Below are 18,936 nucleotides of genomic sequence, written 5' to 3' on the forward strand. Positions count from 1 at the left end.
TATATAAACCCCAGAAAAATTCAAATAAATTACAAACTTTTCTCAGTGTTCATCCCACTTAATTCAAAATTTATTCAGTGGCAAGGAGGTAATCCTCTTAGGATCAGCATATGAGTTTCTTTTCCTTTCTCTCATGAACTTGTAGCTATCCTTACTTGTCAGCATAGCTGGGCAGTTCCTTATGTTAATCCAGGCTAATGATCATAAGGCTCAGGGGAAAAAAAAAACAACAAAACAAACAAACAAAAAAACCCAACAAAACACACCCAAAAACCACAAACCCCAAACAAACAAAAAGAGAGGCAAGGCAACTTCAACCACAGCACAAGCACAGCCAAGTAGGTTTGATTTCAAGCATTATCACAAGAACATTCTGAGTCTTCCCATTTAAATTTTTCTGTTTTCTCAGGGAAAGGACAGATTCTTAATTCAGCAGCACTTTCTGTAGACTGGAAAATTCTTTTCAGATTATTTTGGTGGGGAGCAAGGGCCATAGCTACTTCTGCCTGGTTTGTGCTGCAAAACTACTCTTTAGACATTCTCAATCATATAAAAATGAAATTATCTTTACTGGAGCAGAAAACTCAAACCTCTAGTCTACCAACTTAGCGCTCTGCTACAATGTAATTGTCTGTTGAGTCTTTTAAATTTCATTCAACAAATCCAGACACAATGATGGCGATGACAATGAAAACTGCAGCTTGGCAAATCAATACAAATTACTGCAGAAACCAAAGCTGTTTCAGTTTTGACTTTTGGGGTGCTAGAAAACCAAATAGTTGCAAAAAAATACAATGTGTGGTAGATATTATCTTATTTTATGGATTGCATCTTTGCTATAAAGGTTTTATCTTCCTGTCTTCTTTTACAAGAGATTTTGACTTACAACACTTCAAGACAAAAGAAGATACCATATGCCAATTTTCAGTGTTTGTTTTAATACCATCTTCCACTCTTCATGCAGTAGACCATACCTTAACTCTGGATGGATGCTTCCAAAGCCATAGGGTATCTGAGGTTTTTGTAACAGAACTGGAGTCTGGATTGATGTTGATGGCATTTCACTTGGTGCATTTGATTTAAAGATTAATACACTTCACTAAATATAGAACAGCAAACACAATGAATGCACCATATCCCCATATAACATGGTAGCATTCTGAGAAGAGACTGTCATGTTCATTATGAAACTAAGTTAGCATAAGGAGTAAAAAGGGCTGTGGTAATTTATTTACAAGTTGGAAATTTTGTAAAGGATACAACAAAATAGGATGAGAGATGGATTTAGTAAGTTTAAAGAGAAAGCAAATACGATCAATTGAGTTATTAAAAATCATAGATAATCATTGAAATTTTAATAAATTGTAGTAAGTGTTAAATATGCAGAGAAGTGGCATTTACAGCTCTCAGTGGGGGGTGATGGTGTGCTGATAATGCTCTTTGTCCTATATTATCAAAATGAGTTAATTAAGAATTGCATGTCTAAGGCTTAGCATGACCTATGGATCAACTATATATTTAGCTTTAGGGCACAACCATTTAGGCCTAGAAGTGCTCATACAATTAAATTTACTGGGCTCGAGACAGTTTCAACTGGGAATAGTATTAATATGAGAATCATTCAGATATTAAACTGCTCTTCTATCTGGAAAACCATTTTATCTTCATGCTTCAAACCTAACAGAGACTTCTACTTGATTTTCCCCTGCCATTTAGTAGGGCTTTGAAACTGGTGTGTTAATATATAGTCCATTATAGCTTCTCTTAATCATAACTGCAGTGTTCATAAGATTTCCTACCAAATTGATGTGGATGAAATTTTGTTTGACTTCATACAAAATTCTACTTGAGTAAGGACTGAGGTAATTTTTGCCCTTAGCACATACAAAAATATGGAGGGAAATCCACAGGGCAGAACTTTAGCTCACACAGGCTGACACTGGTGCTTGCTTTCCCTGAAGCTGCAGACAGGACTCTCTTCTTTTCATAGAATTACCAGCACCTGGGTTATCCATCCACAAAATGGGCAGAGATTTCCTGCCTAACACAGTTAAATTTCAAGGATACATGGAGGATTACATTTGATTTGTGATGATCTGCAGTCAAATGGCAGCACTGTCCCTGTACCAGCAATGGGGAGAGAACTTAGTGGTTGTTTGTCTTGGGACTCTGTGTCTGATCTGAGGAAAATGTCAAGTTACTCAAAAGTAATGAGCATTTATCCCACCCCATTGTTTCAGGATGATTTGATTGTTGTCAGGCCAGTTGAAAAGCAGGCTCTAATTAAGGATGATATTTGAAATTAAGCCTTTGATGCCTCATTTTATTTCTGTGACTGATTTTAATGTCTTTGAACTTTGAGATTATAGAAAGTGTCTTCCTTTCAAATTTGTGCAGGATAGCTCAAAAATTATGGTGGTAGAGGAAGTCTTATTTTACATTGGACCCCTTCCAATGTTAGTTATTTGAGTATGCAGAGAGTGTAAGTGGATCCATTTCATGATAGTAGTTTGGTTTTGATGCAAATCAAATAGTCTTTGTTTAAATTGGGGGAATGGTTGGGAATTTAAATTACCAGCATTCAGATAACTGTGGGTTTGAAACAGATACTACTTCAAATCTGTGGATTTAGCTAGAGGACAGGTCTCAGGTGACAGCTTCTCTTCACACAAGAATTGCATGGCAAGGTCTGGTTGCCCCCGATTTTGAGAATCCTGGGACACAGATGCCATGCTAGAGTGATTCAGTCAATGTATGACACTCACATCCTTCAGCAATAAGCATCTAAATTAAGGGTTGAGCTAATTTATACAAGAAATACAGAAAGCCCCTAGCTTTAGTAAACTGAAAGCTCTGTTCAGGTATGAAGCACAAATATCTCATTTAAGTATCAAATCTGCAGGTAAGTTTATTTATCTGTGTGTATAAAAACACTCTGTGCCACCAGCAGTAGCCATGGGTTTCAGTTCGTGCCGTTTCAATCCAATTTTCTTTTTTACTTATGAGCCTAGAAAATGTCCATGACCTTCCAAAGAGCTTTACATTTCCATTTGTTTACTGAAGAAAAGAGCTTGGATCTTTGAAAAGCACCTTTGAATATTTGTTTCTACAAAAGTTGCTGTAAAGTGCTAGTTATTAAATGCTTGCTGGTCTTAGTAAAACACAGATCTCTCAGAATTAAGTAGATATGCCACTAGCAAAAAGACATATTGAATAATAAAATGCTCAGTATGCCTACCATTGTTCTGTGTAACTCTAAATTTATTTATAGATTTTGACTTTATAATAGGCTTCAGTGTATCTCTACTTTATGGTTTGCCAATGCACCCAGAGGGAAGGTTCATTCTAATCAAATTTAGCATCACAAAAATGAGCACAAGAACAAATCAACAAACCCCTAGCATTGTAAACATTGTAAAAAGACAGATTATTATGTTGCTAAGTTTCTTCTACCTTGAAACTAATTCTCCATGGTTCAGCTGTTGCTTCCCTAACCACATAGTGCTTCTGTCTCTTGCTGCAGTGCTATCCGATGAGGCAGATAGATGCTGTGTGTGGGTAGGAAATACAGGCAGCTGAGACACTCTGCATTGTGGTTGTGTCTGGAGTCACTCATTAGGAGACAAGCCAGTGAACTGTCTCATTATTGAAGAATGGCTGAGAGGAAGTTCTGGAAAATAAACCATTCCTTCACTTTTGTTAATCAAAACCTGTTGAAGGGAATCTTCTTATAGATAAGGATGGGGAGGTGGTATCCATGACTGCCTCCAGTGGTACCTTTAAACTGACAGTTTCTGTTTCCTGTGGGAAAGACCAGTTATTCCTTTTCAGACTTTCCTAGCCTATGATAGCATTATAAATTGTTGCTTTTGGGAGTTTCTGTTTTCTCATATTTAGTAAAATTGCTAAGTGATTAGGATGCATGATTTGGCCACCTTTGTCCTTGCCATGTGTCCTTGTTATGGGAAGCTGTGCTGCTGACACAGGGCCCTGAAACAGGGAGCATTGCCTTGCTGCCGGGTTACACACACCCTGCTGGTTTGCTGAAACTCTAATGTTGGCTGAGCTCTTTTGTACTTCCGGAAGGCTACTGTATTTGGGACACATAAGCCACAGGAATATGTGTGAAGAACATTGTAACTAGGTCTAGGGAAATCCCTAATTATAGAATTACTGGGAAATTATTTTCTATTTTTTAATGTACATATATATTTATGTATTTATACTTATAAAATTTTCATTATATATTTCTTTTAGCAATATAACTCCTCAGAATAAAAATAAAGCTTTTCAGAATGGTTTGCTCTCTTGAAAAAAAGCTAAGAAATGCAGAAAGCAAATACTATAAGCAAAAATATTAGTGTTAATCAAAACCCAGTATCCATAAAAAAAATTTAATAGAAAACATTTACCAGGAATCATAATTAGTTTTTTAGTGTTTCTTCATCAATCCTACCTTGTTTGTTTTATGCTCACTGTACCATGTTCTCTCATTTGAGTGACAGAGTTTATTAAATACGGTGGGAGTACTCCCAGTCTAACCAGCCAAGACAATAAAATCTGAAGTTTTCAAGAAGTACTTTCTGACCTAAATGATTCTGTGATTCTGATACCTTTCCTGAATTGAAAGCCTCAGTCTGTTTTGACAATTTCCCCTACTATTCTGTGTAAATGACTTTGCAGTAACAGGATGACAAATGAGCAGTGCTTGACAGATGAACAGTGCAAATCTAGGCAAATTTGCAAACTCTTTTTCTTTTAATTGCCAATTTTAGGCCTCCTTTTTCTGGGTTCTCAGCTGATCTGACATAGCTGTACCCCAAGAGCTGCAAGGTCATTAAATTAATTTAAAACATGTTAGGCCATTATTCATACCAGATAATTTTGCTGTACTTGATCTTTGGCTTCATGCATTGCCATCTAATGATGATCTCTTATCCTCTCATTAATTAATATCTCATTTGAGCCACACAGAGAACATAAGCATGCAAAGAGGTTTTAGTTACCTACAACCCCAGATAGTCCTAAAGGAACAAAGATGTTCTTCAGAATTTGTTTGTTTACAAAAGATGGGAACTAAATCTCCAGGTAAGGAAATGCATGGTTACTGACATGACCAAATTGCTTTCCTTATAACATTTAAACATCTCATTTACTTGGAGCTGAAAACCTTCCAGCTGAGAATCCGGCCAAATGTATTGCAAAGTTTTATATACAAACAAGAGAGTTAATCTACTAAGGAGAAAACTGAAACAGAATGTGTTGTTGGAAAGGCTGCTTTATTTTTTTTTCCTTCACAAAATAGAAAATCTGTTTGTCTATTTTCATTGTGTTGTATCTCCTTTCTATCTTCATGTTCAATCACCAAGAGGACTTACAGCATCCCTCCTTAGGTGCATTTAGTGAATTTAGTATTTCACTTTTGTGGCCAGAAGAATGTCACCAGGGAGAGGAATAGCACAAAACCCATAAACTATAGACAGGGTGAATTTGATTCTGTCATCTTCATGACCATGATCTCTAAGCCTTAAAAAGCTGCAGCTGGCTCTATTTCACCTTGTGCTCAGTATTGATGAAGCAATAAAAAGTGGGTATTAACATCAAAGAACCAATATTCAAATAATTGTTTAGCTGTGTGGGAGACAGCCAGGCTGCAGTCAAAAGTATATAAATTTGAAAACAGCGTGGAAGCCCGTGGCTGAAATCTATGGAGAGCTGTCAGAAAGGGCAGGTTAGAAAAAAATCATATAGTGGGAACTATCAGATACTATTATTCTTTCCCATGATTTAACTAGTGTTAAAATTGTGTTCAGTGCTTTACAGAAATATTTGAAAGCACAATAAGAAATCAGAGAGTGAAGACACTTAAGCATTGCTTAGTAATACAGACGTCACCATCTAAGTAAGTTCAGTGGGACCATATTTTGATCATCCTTTGCTTTTCAGTTCAGGTCGTGACACTCACAAGCCTCTGAAGGGCTGCCTAACCTTGTAAACCAGGCGATAAGCAATGGTGTGGTAACTCATTTGTATAAAACTAACCACTTTTGTCTGCTGAGCTAAGCAAGGAAGGTGCCTTTGTGCTCATTCATAGCTGCAAACTAGAGCAGATGAAATGCGGGCACGTATTATTCCTTTCTGCTGCCTTTGCAGTGAACCAGGGAGCTGAACCTGAACCTTCCACATCCCAAACCATCACCCTACCACCAGGGAATATGTCACTGAATACAGTTGCATAATAATTGTATTATTCCTTTCTGCTGCCTTTGCAGTGAACCGGGGAGCTGAACCTGAATCTTCCACATCCCAAATCATCACCCTACCACTAGGGAATATTTCACTGAATACCACTGCATAATGGATGGAAAAGCAAGTGTTTCCTCACTTCTGCTTTATAGGCTTGTCCAAAGCAAGCAAGGGCTGTGCCTTACCTTCTTTCTACAGAAATGTCACTTCCCTGCATACATGTTTATGTGCCAAAATTACAGGCATTTTTTCTAGCAAATTAGCCTTGGATTATGAAAAAACTTCCTGGAGGTAGGCTTCATTCTGATTTCCCTGATTTCCCACAAACTCAGACTTCTTGAGGAAAATCTGGGAACAAATCTTTTTCTGTCATTACAAGTCAAAGCAAGCAGAAGCAGGTACATCTCAGAAAGCATCCCACCATGAAAGGCTTCTTCCCTGGTGGCCTAAAATGAGTGAAAGCATAGTTTCAGAGTCCTGGAATTTCAAGATTATTTCCTGGGGTTACTGTTTGTCAGCAACATTTCAGCTACTTATAAGAGCACAGTTCATTTCACTCTCTAGATTACATATGCAGCAGGGTCCACATCACAGCACATCATTTCTCTAACTAGTATGAAACATCACAGGCTGTAGATAAATGTTAACTGGTAGGGCTCTCCCATAATTCACAGAAAAATTCAGCTGTTCTTTCTAAGAAGGTCAATTCCTCAAGTCTACAGCCTCATTTACAATACTATTCTAGCCTGAATATGGATGCTTGATCTTTTTTTCATTATTATTGTTCTTTCTGAACAATAATAATTTCTAGGTTGAGGATACACCACACTAATCCTTTCTTTTCTCAAAGGTTGCATAAATTAAGGTTGTATCTTGTTTTGTAGGAATCACCACAGCTGATATTTGACTATTTAAAAACCAACCAACCAACCAAAAAAACCCACCCACAAAATCAGAATCTTTTTACCTCAGCTTTAGCCATCTATTAAATGGCATCAGGAGAAAAAAATACTATATATAAATCATTTCCTGTTACATATGCAACTGCTGGAGAATGACAAAAAGAAAAAAAAAATGTCTATTGTGACAAAATCTGACTGCAAGTATATCCCATTCATGCTTTATTTTTATCTTTTTTTTTCTTTTTTTTTTTAATGTGATTTATGGTCTTGATTTCTAAGGCCATGGCCAGCTGAATAGGCTAGCTTTGGACAAGTCAAGCAATTCCAGTTTGAAAGACCTGCAGTCACATCTTGAAATCCCTGAATAATTAAGTAATCTTAGCACAAGAGTAGAAAATTTACATAAAGATTATTTGAGATTGACTTTGACTCTCTTTGGATTCAGAATCTTCCAAGTACTCAGTCCTCTTATCAGTAGAAGTGAATATAACCACTCCAAAAGAGGAGGTGGGATGACCTTCCTGCCATGGGAGAGGGACAGAAGGGGGAGAAGAGTCTCACAGGGCTGATATGCTGTTGAGATTGTCTCTATTTCTCTTTTTCCATCTCATTGTAAGTGTGTGTCTCATCTCATCCCTGGTTCAATGACTGCAATATTGTAGAAATATATCACTAAGTGCAGTGTGACACAGCTTCCCCCATACCTGGCCTGATGGAAATACAGTAAACTTTGCAGATGGGAAGTAGGTACAATAAATATGCTGAAAAATTTCTCTTTTTTACCATCTCTTTTCTGTATCTTTCTGAAGGTGAGGACAACTTACTCAGTCAGACTAGGTCTGATACTCACATGTACCTCAAGCTGATAGCAGCTTGGTATTTCTGTTTTGACATTTTTTCTGGGGCAAAGTTATATACCAATGAAAGCATTAAAGATCCATCTGAAATGCAACAGTCTCTGCAGATTGTGTGGAAGCTATAGGTCTTTAAAGAAGAGAAAAAGATCTAGGAATGCCAAGGTTCAATGTGTGCAACAGTCCCAGCATGAGCACAAGAAGGCTTCTTAATTAAGGGGGAAAAGGGAGCAGGCAGCCTGCAATCACAGTGTGGGGTCTGGAAGTGCTCTGAATATGGCACTTTATGATCAGCAAATGTGCTCATTTGACAAAGATGCCTGCCTGCCTGCCTGGTTTTAAGAGGTGATTATCTAGCTGGCAAAGGATCACATCAGCAAAACTCCTGAATGCAACTCTCAGTTGAAGTCTTCCCGGTTCCCAGAGGGAGCACATAAGGATAACACGTATTAGGTTGCTCTTGTAGTTTTGGTGGAACAGCTCCCTGACATTGCATTTTGGATCACAGCTTCCCCAGTGCAATTAACTTCTCCTAAAACTGCCAATATGAGAAAGGAACTTAAAGAAAGTACAACTTAGGGTATAAATAAGATGCATTGTGCCATAGCTGGCAAGCAGCAGCTTTTTGGGCTGCCTTTTGAGCATTGCATGGCTGCTTTGTACACATGTAACAGCGTGGGGCTTGGCATGCTTTTTGAACACCTGTGACAATGTTCAACTGTTGAGAGAGTGTGGCAGTTAGAGACTCTAGGAAGGTAACAACTTAATGAAAAAAGAGCCCTGTGTGGGACAAACAGTAGTCCCAACCCCTCTGGAAAGCTTTTCTTGCTTAAATCTGTTTCTAAAGAGATGTCTTTTTCTTACAGTTTTTGTCATTTTTGGTTCCCTCCTCCCTGGAGTTGTCATGATAAAGAAAAGACTTTGAAAATGCAGGTTATGGGCAACGTATTTGTTGCGATTAAGGAATCCCTCTGCAAAGAATAGTAAGCAACCTCTCTACTAAGGACTGCTGTTATTCCCACTCTGTGGTCTCCCTTCTCAACACACAGACTTCCTTCTACTTCCCATAACTGTAATTTGCCATTGCACATCTGGGAGAACTGTCCTCAGTGATCAGTTCTGTAGAAATACCAGGAGACAGAGAGACAGACACGTGAGTTGCTGGGACCACTTTCATGAGTGAGTCTGAAAGAAAATTCCAAGGGGTTTTTTGTGTTAAAATCAGCACAGCAGTCCTGATGAAATTGCTTAAACAAATTAGGTGCAAGACAACTCTTTCCACCTCTGCAAAACTCACTGCAGAAAAGAAGTGAGAGGCATAGGTTTATGGAGGGGAGTATGTTTGCGTGAGTACCTGGGTGTTTACACAGGTGACTTGTTGAATCCCAAAGCATTGGATTAGCAAGAGACTGGTACTTTTTTGGGGGCACTGTTTTCTATTCTATATTTTTGTGTGACTTTTAGGACATTCCAGTATTAAGCTATTGTTGTGGCCCAGGTTTGGGTTCCTCTCTGAAATGTTCTTAAGGCCTGAAACCTCTAGAGATGAAAGATACCCCTGTTCTCTTCTCTGATATGCAGGTATCTGTAGCTCAGAGATACTATGTCTGTATTCTTTCTTCTCTGTGAAAAGACAGTGAATCCTTATCAGAAATATCCTGAAATTAGTACCATGATTCAAACAGTAATTCAAATGGAAAAATAAGAAGTTTGTACTAGACATGATAATGTAAAAATGTTTCAAAGGAGACCATTACATTAAGAAGGTAATGCACAAATATACGTGCAGAAAATATTTTATGCAACTGTTTAGACACATCAAAGTATGGACAGATTGTGTGCAATCTGTCAAAACATATTTTTCCTGTTTCTAATTACCTTTACTTTTAAAAGAAGTTTTCTGATGGAATAGAATCGTTGCAGGGTCCATTTTAATAAAACACTAAAACAGGTGTTTAATCTATAAGAAATGGGGATGAGTAGAATGACTCACCTGTTTAATGTTGAGTACTTAAATGCATTGATGGAGTGAGGTGCCTTGTTTTCCAAAGAATGAAACTCTGAATTTCTTTGTTAATCAGTGTCTCATCATTCATTACAGTTATAATGAGTATTCACAACCAGCAAATCCTCTCTTTCTTATCTCTGTCAAAGTATATGGTCCTAGCAAAAGAACCAAGACAACAGTAGCAGAATGCAGATGTCCTCTAAATTCAAGATGCTGAGTGGTTATATCCACAAGAACTGAAGAGAACCTTAACAGAGCTTAACATTATATCTACCTTGGTATTGTCAAGAGAAACTAATTTAAAAGCACATCTATCCCTCCATCCTTAGATAACCTGTGAGTAAGCAGACCATTCTTTCAAGGCAAGTGACTCCTGGTCCTCAGTAGTGCATTTCTTTTAAAAGCCACAGCCTATAACAAGAGATAGAACTTGTCAGGAATCTTCCAGTAAAATGTTTTTCAATGGGAAATTCCAGGAAGTAGAAAGCACTATTTTTCATAAGTTTCTGCTTCATTGGAACTGTTGGTGCAATTTGTTTTAAAAGAAAAAAAAGTATTTTCAATACAGTGCATTTAATTGTGAAACCATTTCCAGATGAAGGAATAATGTTTTAAAATCAGCTAAAATGCAACTCAGAAAGATAAAAATTATAAGCATTTCAAAATCATATACCAGTAATATTTTTTTTTCCTCTGGTATAATTATTATTTGTTTACTTGTGGGGTTTTTTTGTTTGTTTGTTTTCTTTAATGTTGAATGCTGGACCTAAATGTGACATGGGAGAATGTTTAAGATTCTGAAAAATTGAAATGGGTGGAAAATATTATTATTTTATAATAAAAAAATCACACTTTTTATCAGTGATATCCTGGTATACAGACAGGTCAAAATTCAGATCCCAAAAGATCAGTAGATATGTTTCTCTTGTTGATTTCATTGACACATTAAATGTTTGTCTTTTACCTGGTCACAGCATCTTCCTCTATAATAGCTTTATGTGGACCTGAGAGTCTAAATTCCTAATTTAAAGTTCCCTTGGTCCTCGCACTTTGAACATTGTTAGTTGTGGTGCTATTTATCAAACATACAATTTTTGAAGTTCCTGCTGAAACTGCTTCCCAAGAGAAGTCTTTTCTTCCTCAAGCCTGACAGTACCATAAATTATTTTAAGATGTTATAACCTTCTATGTTTACTAGTGAGTTATACTGCTACTTTAAAAAGTCTATATGTTTCTGAAGAGTATCCTATCTGATTGTTTGCTGGGAGCAACATTGTGGAGAGAAAACCCAGCCACTGGTCATGAGCTCTGATAGCATCTCACAACAAAGGGTCTGAATTAAAGGCAATTCAGTGACATCTATGGAAATATAGTAATTTATCAAAACCTGATAAGAACACAATTTGACTTAATTTTACCAGGTATAAAGAAGCATGCAATACAACACAACAGAAAAATAAAGTCAGAAAACCACAAAACACAATGTATATAAAATGTGTTTTTCCTGCACTCCAAATTTCTTTCCCAACTTCATTAACAATTTGCAGAAGTGCTACTAATAGTGTGTACTTGACTGAATGTCCATTTAGGTCTATCTAGTCAAATTCATTTTTCTAAAGTCTATAATCAATGCCACTTGAGTGAGAAGTTGCATGCAAGACGAAGAACCTAAAAAAATTAAGCAATTTTACATCATGAAGGGAAACATTCCTCCTGTCAAAACTCAGCAGTTTTTTGAGGCATGGAAATTGAACATCACTGAAATTATTATCACTGCTTTGTTCAGCTCCTTAGGAATCATAAGAAAAGGAAGATAATGGTATGATAAGAAGCAATACTTACTATAGTTGTACTCACCCACAACTTAATAGCAGTTTCATAAAAGCCACCTCAAAATCAATGCATGTATTTTGCACAGAAATTAATGTGTTACCTCAGAAGCCTTTTTATAAGTTGCTATTACTATGAAGTTGGTTTGCGACTTCCTTCTTATCCACTAAATTTCTGCTATCAGAAACTTAGGTCCAGAAGAGACAAGGGCTGTGAAGTCTTAAAAACACATAAATGGATTGAAGGGTTCGTCTGTGAATGGATCACAGACTGTTGGTGCTGCTCAGACAAGAGGAAGTTTTGGATCAGGCACTTCTGACTACTCAGGCTGAGAATAGAAGTGATTATATGTAAACACAGTGTCAAGACCCATCTGCTAGCAATCTGATGTCCTCATAGGAAAACAATCTCTGAATCTCCAACAAATTCCGCTTCCATTTTCAGTGCTACCTAAGGGGAAAGGCCATTCATTAGTGAAAGGCAGGAAGATACTTCTAGCCATGGGCTACAGCTCTCATCCATCAAAGCTCCTCTTAATTCCTTTCTTTTCCATCGAATAACTGCAGCATGTGCTTAACACCCACCCTGTAGGATTTGGACATATGGTGAGGACTATTGTGAATCAAGGCCAAAATACCTAATGATGTATTTAAGTGCCTCTCTTTAAGACAGCCTGGTTTGAAAGTGCTTTTCTAGTTCCTCCCCAGGCTGCCTGGCATGTATCTGGCTGCTGCAAGCCAATAAACAAAAGTAACAATCGTAATAAATGGTAAATATTTAATATTGTAAGAACAACAATGCTGAGTACACAGCATTTTGAGTGACAGATGTGTATTTGTTAGTGATATTAACTAAATGGAGAGTGCCTTGCAGTTCCTTTAATAGTCACAGAATTAATCACACAGATTAATAATGCTGCCACTCACAGAGGGAAAATTATTTCTTCTCAGCACTGCCTTTCCTCTTGCTAAGAATGTTGTTGGCCAAAATATGTGGTGACACATGAACAAGTACCCTAGTTTCTTACAACTGATTTTTTAAGTCTTCACGTGTTCACTTCAGTCTCAGTTTCTCCATCTAAATGGGATATGGTCCTTCTGCTGGGAAGTCAAAAACTGTTACTCAGCCCCTGGCCTGGCACAGTGGGGTTTGCTCATCTGATGCTGTACAATAGGAGTGGGAGGTTCTCCACCCAGGCATGTCCTGGAGTGTGTGTAAAACAGCATGTGGAGAAGGATTACATATATTTCTTTTGCTCAAGAGAAATGCCTCTTGAACATGAAGGTGGCTGAGAAGCACAGCATAGAAATGCCTTAGCTAATTCTCAGTGTAGTAGATGGAGAGGAGTTTAGCCCAGCACTTTGCCAAGGCTGATATAACCTCTCCTTGGGGAGGAGCACTGCACACTCTCCTTTTCCCTGGCCAGACTATAAAGAGGACAAACTGACCTATTCTGAACCAGAGTCAAGGGCAGTATTTTGTTGAATAAGCTTTCCCAGTTTCTGTGCTATCCCTGCGATTGCAGCTGGTCTCACATGAAGCTGATGCACATTGAATGAGTGACTTGGTACCCACTCAGATTCAGAGCAGTAATGGGGTTTAGTATGAAAACAGTTGTCTGAAAAGTCAGCTACCGTGTTCAAACGTCCGTATTTGATGTAGCATTTTCTGGGCCATATAAAGGCCAGTTGAGACTGTCTAGAAACAACCTTGTATCCTACAGGATCAAAGTACCATGTAACACCAAGTATTAAATAAATTATGGTCAGACTGCTGGGAAAGGAAGCAAGATCACTAGTCTTCTATAAGAAAGCTTTACTTTGGAGTTAATAGCCTCTAGTAGCTTGAAATGAGGGGTGCAACAAATGTGGAAAATTAAGTACATTTCCTTTGAAAACTGAAGGTTTAAAAAAACCCTCTTATGCTACAGGTATGATATGAAGCAATTGCTTTGCAGAAAAGTCTTCTAACAGCCATATTGAACAGCAAGTCACACATCATGCAGCGTTACATCAAAGTAACATTCCCAAATTCAGTACAATTCAGCCAGCAAGGACTGATACATTTTGAGATGGCATTTGATCATTGATGAAAGAATGCATTATTCCTTTCAGGGAGGCCTATTGTAAACCTTATTTAGGGCAACAAGAAAAGAATAGAAAAAGGAATCACAGAATGAATTGTAGGATTTTGTTTGTATTGTTCTAATTGGAAAATTATTTTCACTTAAAAGCTGCTTCTTATAAAATATTTTATCCACATGTGAAAATGCCTTTTTATTACTTTTTTTTTTTTTCCCCCCACCAAAACCTTTGTGCAAAATCTTACCAGAATCTGGATGCTTCCTAACAGAATCTGAGGAACTGAGGAGAGAAAGCAAATTGCCAGTATTTCTATTAAAACACAAATAAAACATTTCAATGGATTGAATATCATTCACTTCTCAGAAAAAAAGGAAATGGCCTGTCTTTCAGTTTTAAATGGTGGTTAGTTATCTGAATATTTGAAAAGTAGAAAGAGCCCTGTTGCTTCCAGGGCTCCAGAGTATCTCTTAAACTGGAGCAGATTCTAAAATATCCCTTTATTATCGTCACTGACTTCTACAAACAACTCCTTCCACATTTTGTCCATTCTGGTGGCAGTGGGCAAAATCCAGTGATTCATTGGTAGTGTAGGTCCTAACATCCCTTCAGTCCTCCTCACTATTGATTTTCCAGTGTCTATTGTTTTCTAAGGTCAATTAAGGCCAGCAATGAGCCCCACTAAGCAATGATGTTCTGCCATGAACAGGCAGTAGAAAAGTAGATAAACTAAGAGTCTGAGCAGATCTCATTGCAGTAAATCAGATTTCATTTATACCAAAGATGGAAGAAACACCTCTGTTGCTTCTAACATTTCCTAATCCCTGACATACATGGACTGTCACCACAGTACATCAATGCTGTCTGCTGAAGGTGTGAACTTACCTTTGAATCAACAAGCTTTGGAAACAACTGAAACACTAGGTTGTCTGATACCTTTTAAAGAGCAGGGAAAAATAGTTGACTGGTTGATTATGACAGCTCTAGGAAGGCATTTTATTCTATTATGTATTTGTGGAAAAGCCTAGCAGGATAAATCAAAATACTGTTTGTGGTGAAGAATGCAGGCAAGTTTGCCTCTGTTCACTGCAAGAATGAATCTTAAATTTCACAGGTCAGACACTTAGGAAAAAGGGAAGAGTGAACAAAGAAGCAGGATAAAGGAGCTGGCTGTGCTGCTGTTCCTGACAGACCTTCAGAGGTGATTTTGGATGATGTGGTACACTTATGGGATTGAAGATGTATCCTAGCTTCAGCCCTGTAATGCTTCAACATCTGTCTCAGCTCCCTCTGTAGCCAATGAAGAGCACAGACTAATCACTCAGTGACTGTTTCTATCCAGACACTGGTGCATATGATGTTTATAAAATAGGTACAGCAAAACCTTCTGAACTGCTCCTGCTTCTCCCAGTTGACTATAGGGGAAGACTAGAAAACTAGATTGGCCTGGATATCTATATTTTCAATGGCAAATGTTAAGTGAGATGGATACAGCTCTTCTGATTTAAAGTTTCTCTTTGGTAAAATTATCGTTGTCTTGAAGAGTGAATGGCCAGACACCAGATTTTCAGAGGCCTGTAACTGACATGAGAGACCAGATAAGAGACTGGCAGAGTCTTCACAAATTTGTCAGTGTAGAGGTGGTTTTGTAAGAAGATCTAGCTCATGCACCAAATCAGCAAACTTCACCAGATTTTCACCAGGGTATACTTAATCAGGAAAACTCCTAGTCTTTCACTGCTGTGGAAGTGTTTGGCGCAGAGCAAATGTTTGGGTCATCACCCACAGCATATGTGGGAACACAGAAAAGCTCATCAGGGCTAACTGGACTGAGAAACTAGAAGTTACAAAGAAGAAATTTAGTTCTAGGGAACTTGCTCAAAGTTGTGTTCTGAGGTTAGCAGCGTCCAGAGTTATCAACAAGACTTTAGCTCTACTTTTCTCCTTGCTCAGACTCATTTAATTGTTTCTTTTTAAATACACAGTGCATCCTGTTTTCCTTATAAAAAAACAGCCCCAGTCATATTCTCTGAACAGAAGATGCAAGTGAAAAATTACCTAATTGATCATTCTGCTAATGGACAACATTGATCTACTATGGTGACAAATCCAGGGCAGCCACCTGAATGGAAGACAGCAGGTTCAAAACTTGATCAGATCCAATGATCTGGGCATTCCGCTTCATCATCAAGTGCTCAGTTAGCAAAATGTTAATGAAGCTGTGGTGCAGTATAAATCTGCCACCAGGTCTTCTTTTTTAAATTCATTACCATGTTCTTCCTTGCCTTAGCCTGTGTGCTCTTGAGAAAGTTATTAACATTATTATCATCAGTAGAGTTCTGCATGGATTCACAACCTCTCCCACAAGTCCCTAAACAAACAGATTAAGCTGCTGCAGAATTTCCCTAGGTATGTGAAGAGGAAAATGGCACAGGCCTTTTCTGTTTGCTTGAGAGCAGCCACACAATGTTTGGTTGGCCCTTGTTCTTTCTTCTTGCTTGTGAAAATAATAATTCCTTTCCATGTCATGTATTTTCCCAGATTATGCAGAAGTAGCTTCCAAGTCCTGGTCCACATATGTCCACTGAAACTAACAGATGTGAGAAAGTTTATGCCAAGAGACTTTCTGAGTCCATGCAAGTTTGTCCTCCCCACAGAGCTTTAGCTCATGGAATTAACCATGTCTTCTTTTACACAAATTTTGTGCTGTGGCAACTCCATTTCAAACTTAAAATGCTAGGTGACTCAGAACACTTGCCTTCAAAGGTGACTTCTGGCTCACATAAATATAAGGAATAACGGATACATATGAATGGCCTGTTGCACCGATGGTTGTTTAAGCTAAGCAGTGTGGTAGCTCAGTATCCTGTTTCTGTCTCCTAGCCTGAATACTTGACAAAAAGTAAATAAATAAAAAAAAGAAAAGGAAAAAAAAAAAAAAGAAAAAAAGAAAATCTGAAGTTATCCTCCCCTTGTCTCTGTCCTTCCAGCCTTTATCAATTAAGACTTTAAAGTCATTTTAGCAACAGTTTGCATTCAGACCATTGTGTTTAATAGCAGCTGATGAGTTCAGTCTCCATGCTGCTTTGGAATCTCTGGTTTTAATTTAGAACCAAACCAGCAAAATGAGCCCAAGGAAATCACAGACATCCAGCCTGTTTCCTACTATGTCATCATGAAGACATATCGCACATGATCTGCTTTACTATCTGACAGCTTCTTTCAGAGACTCTTCTGCCTTTAATTATGTAATGGCCTCAGCAGAGAGTTTTTGGAAGCAGGATCAATTGCACCTTCAGAGCACAAAGGTGGTTTACTGAGGCTGCTGAGAGTCTGGATGTTCACCACCTAGGAAATTCCAAAGTGCAACTGAGTAATTCCAGATCAGGGCATACAGATTACACAAAACTCCCTGCCAGGGTGGGTTCAGAATATGCTGGAGGCAATTCTATCATCTAATACTGATCTATTTTTTTAGTTTATTGCTGTACCTTACACATTGGTTGGATTCGGATGGGCACAGAGACTGGAGCTAATGGTATCCACTCCCTGTCCAGCTCTTCAAAGAGTTATGACAGACTCCATGGAAACAGATTACAGCAATGTTTTCCAGACCTTGAACCACAAGTCTCTTTAGAGCCTTCTCACTGTTGTTGGGGTTTTTTTGTATATTTTGGGGTTTTACTACTCATGTTGGCTTACCTGAATAGGAGACTGAACTGTCCTTCACACAAATGCAAGCCTAGAGTGGCTGTGACGTTTTTATGGAATTACTCCATTCTTAAATTTAGGGAAATGAGCTGTCACGTTTTTTGAAAACAAAATAAAACAAAAACCCCAAACAAATATCAACCAAACAACAACAACAAAACAAATACACAAACAAAAAAACAACCTGAAACTCTGTTTTTACATTTTTAATGTATGGCAACCTATATAGGTTATGCTCAATTTTCCCTGGCATTATAGTGGGGAAAGAGAGGACATTTGAAAACATTTTTGTTGACTTTCTTTTTCACAGGTCATGAGACAATTGCATCATGAACATCACTGCATCTTCATGTTGTAAAAAATAATATAGCAGCAACAGTTACTGCAATCAGTATGTTCAACACTGTGCAAATAAACCCCTTAAGAAAGAACTTAGCTGCACAGATAGGTGACAGGACAAGAAAACACAGACAGATAAAGTCATTGAATGTGTATAGCAGAGGAATAAGAGAACCATGTATAGCACACAGAAATCATGTTTCATAGTCTGCCTCAGATTATATAATAATTTATCCTAAAATACTCGTTTAAGTCTAGACAAAAAGGTCTGATTTTTGAGAGAAATCTCTATCCAGATTTTTAAACCATCCTTCAAATCCCTGAATTTATCTCCAGTTTTACTTCCTACATGACAATACTTGCTTTGCTGTATGTTGTGTCCAACTCTGTTTCTTCTGATTATGTAGCATATATAAAGATTAAAAAGATACTGTTCAATATCTGAATGTCCCCTTGATTTTAATAGGATCTAGATTAAATGACAGTAATAAGCAGCCTTTTGTGCACAATTCTTCCAGAAGAGTTGCAAAAGTGATACTAGAAAACCCTCTGTCAAAAACTGTAACTTCAAAGTAACACAGGAGGCTCAACTGTGGGTTCATCCTTTTCCAAATGTCCTATTAACTCCTTTAAGCTTGAAACCTCAAATCATTCACTATTTCTGTCATCTGACCAGCCAAAATGTTTCTCATTCTGCTGCCTGGCAGGGAGCCGGCAACAACTTCTTGCCTCTTGCTAGTTTTTAATTCCAATTAACCAAAGCTGTTCAGCATAAAAGAGCAGAAAGTGACTCTTCTTCATCTGCTTTGTTCATCCTCAGCAAAATTGTCAGCCAGTTCCCAAAGCCCTTCTGTTTAAACTAGTTCATTAAAACAAAGAACTACGTAGGATATTTCCTACATTCATATTTGTTGCAGAGTTGCTGCCAGGGCTCCTGTGGGGAAATTGTCCTGACAGCTTTGATT

This window comes from Apus apus, chromosome 6, assembly GCF_020740795.1.
Source record: "Apus apus isolate bApuApu2 chromosome 6, bApuApu2.pri.cur, whole genome shotgun sequence".
NCBI classification, from domain to species: domain Eukaryota; kingdom Metazoa; phylum Chordata; class Aves; order Apodiformes; family Apodidae; genus Apus; species Apus apus.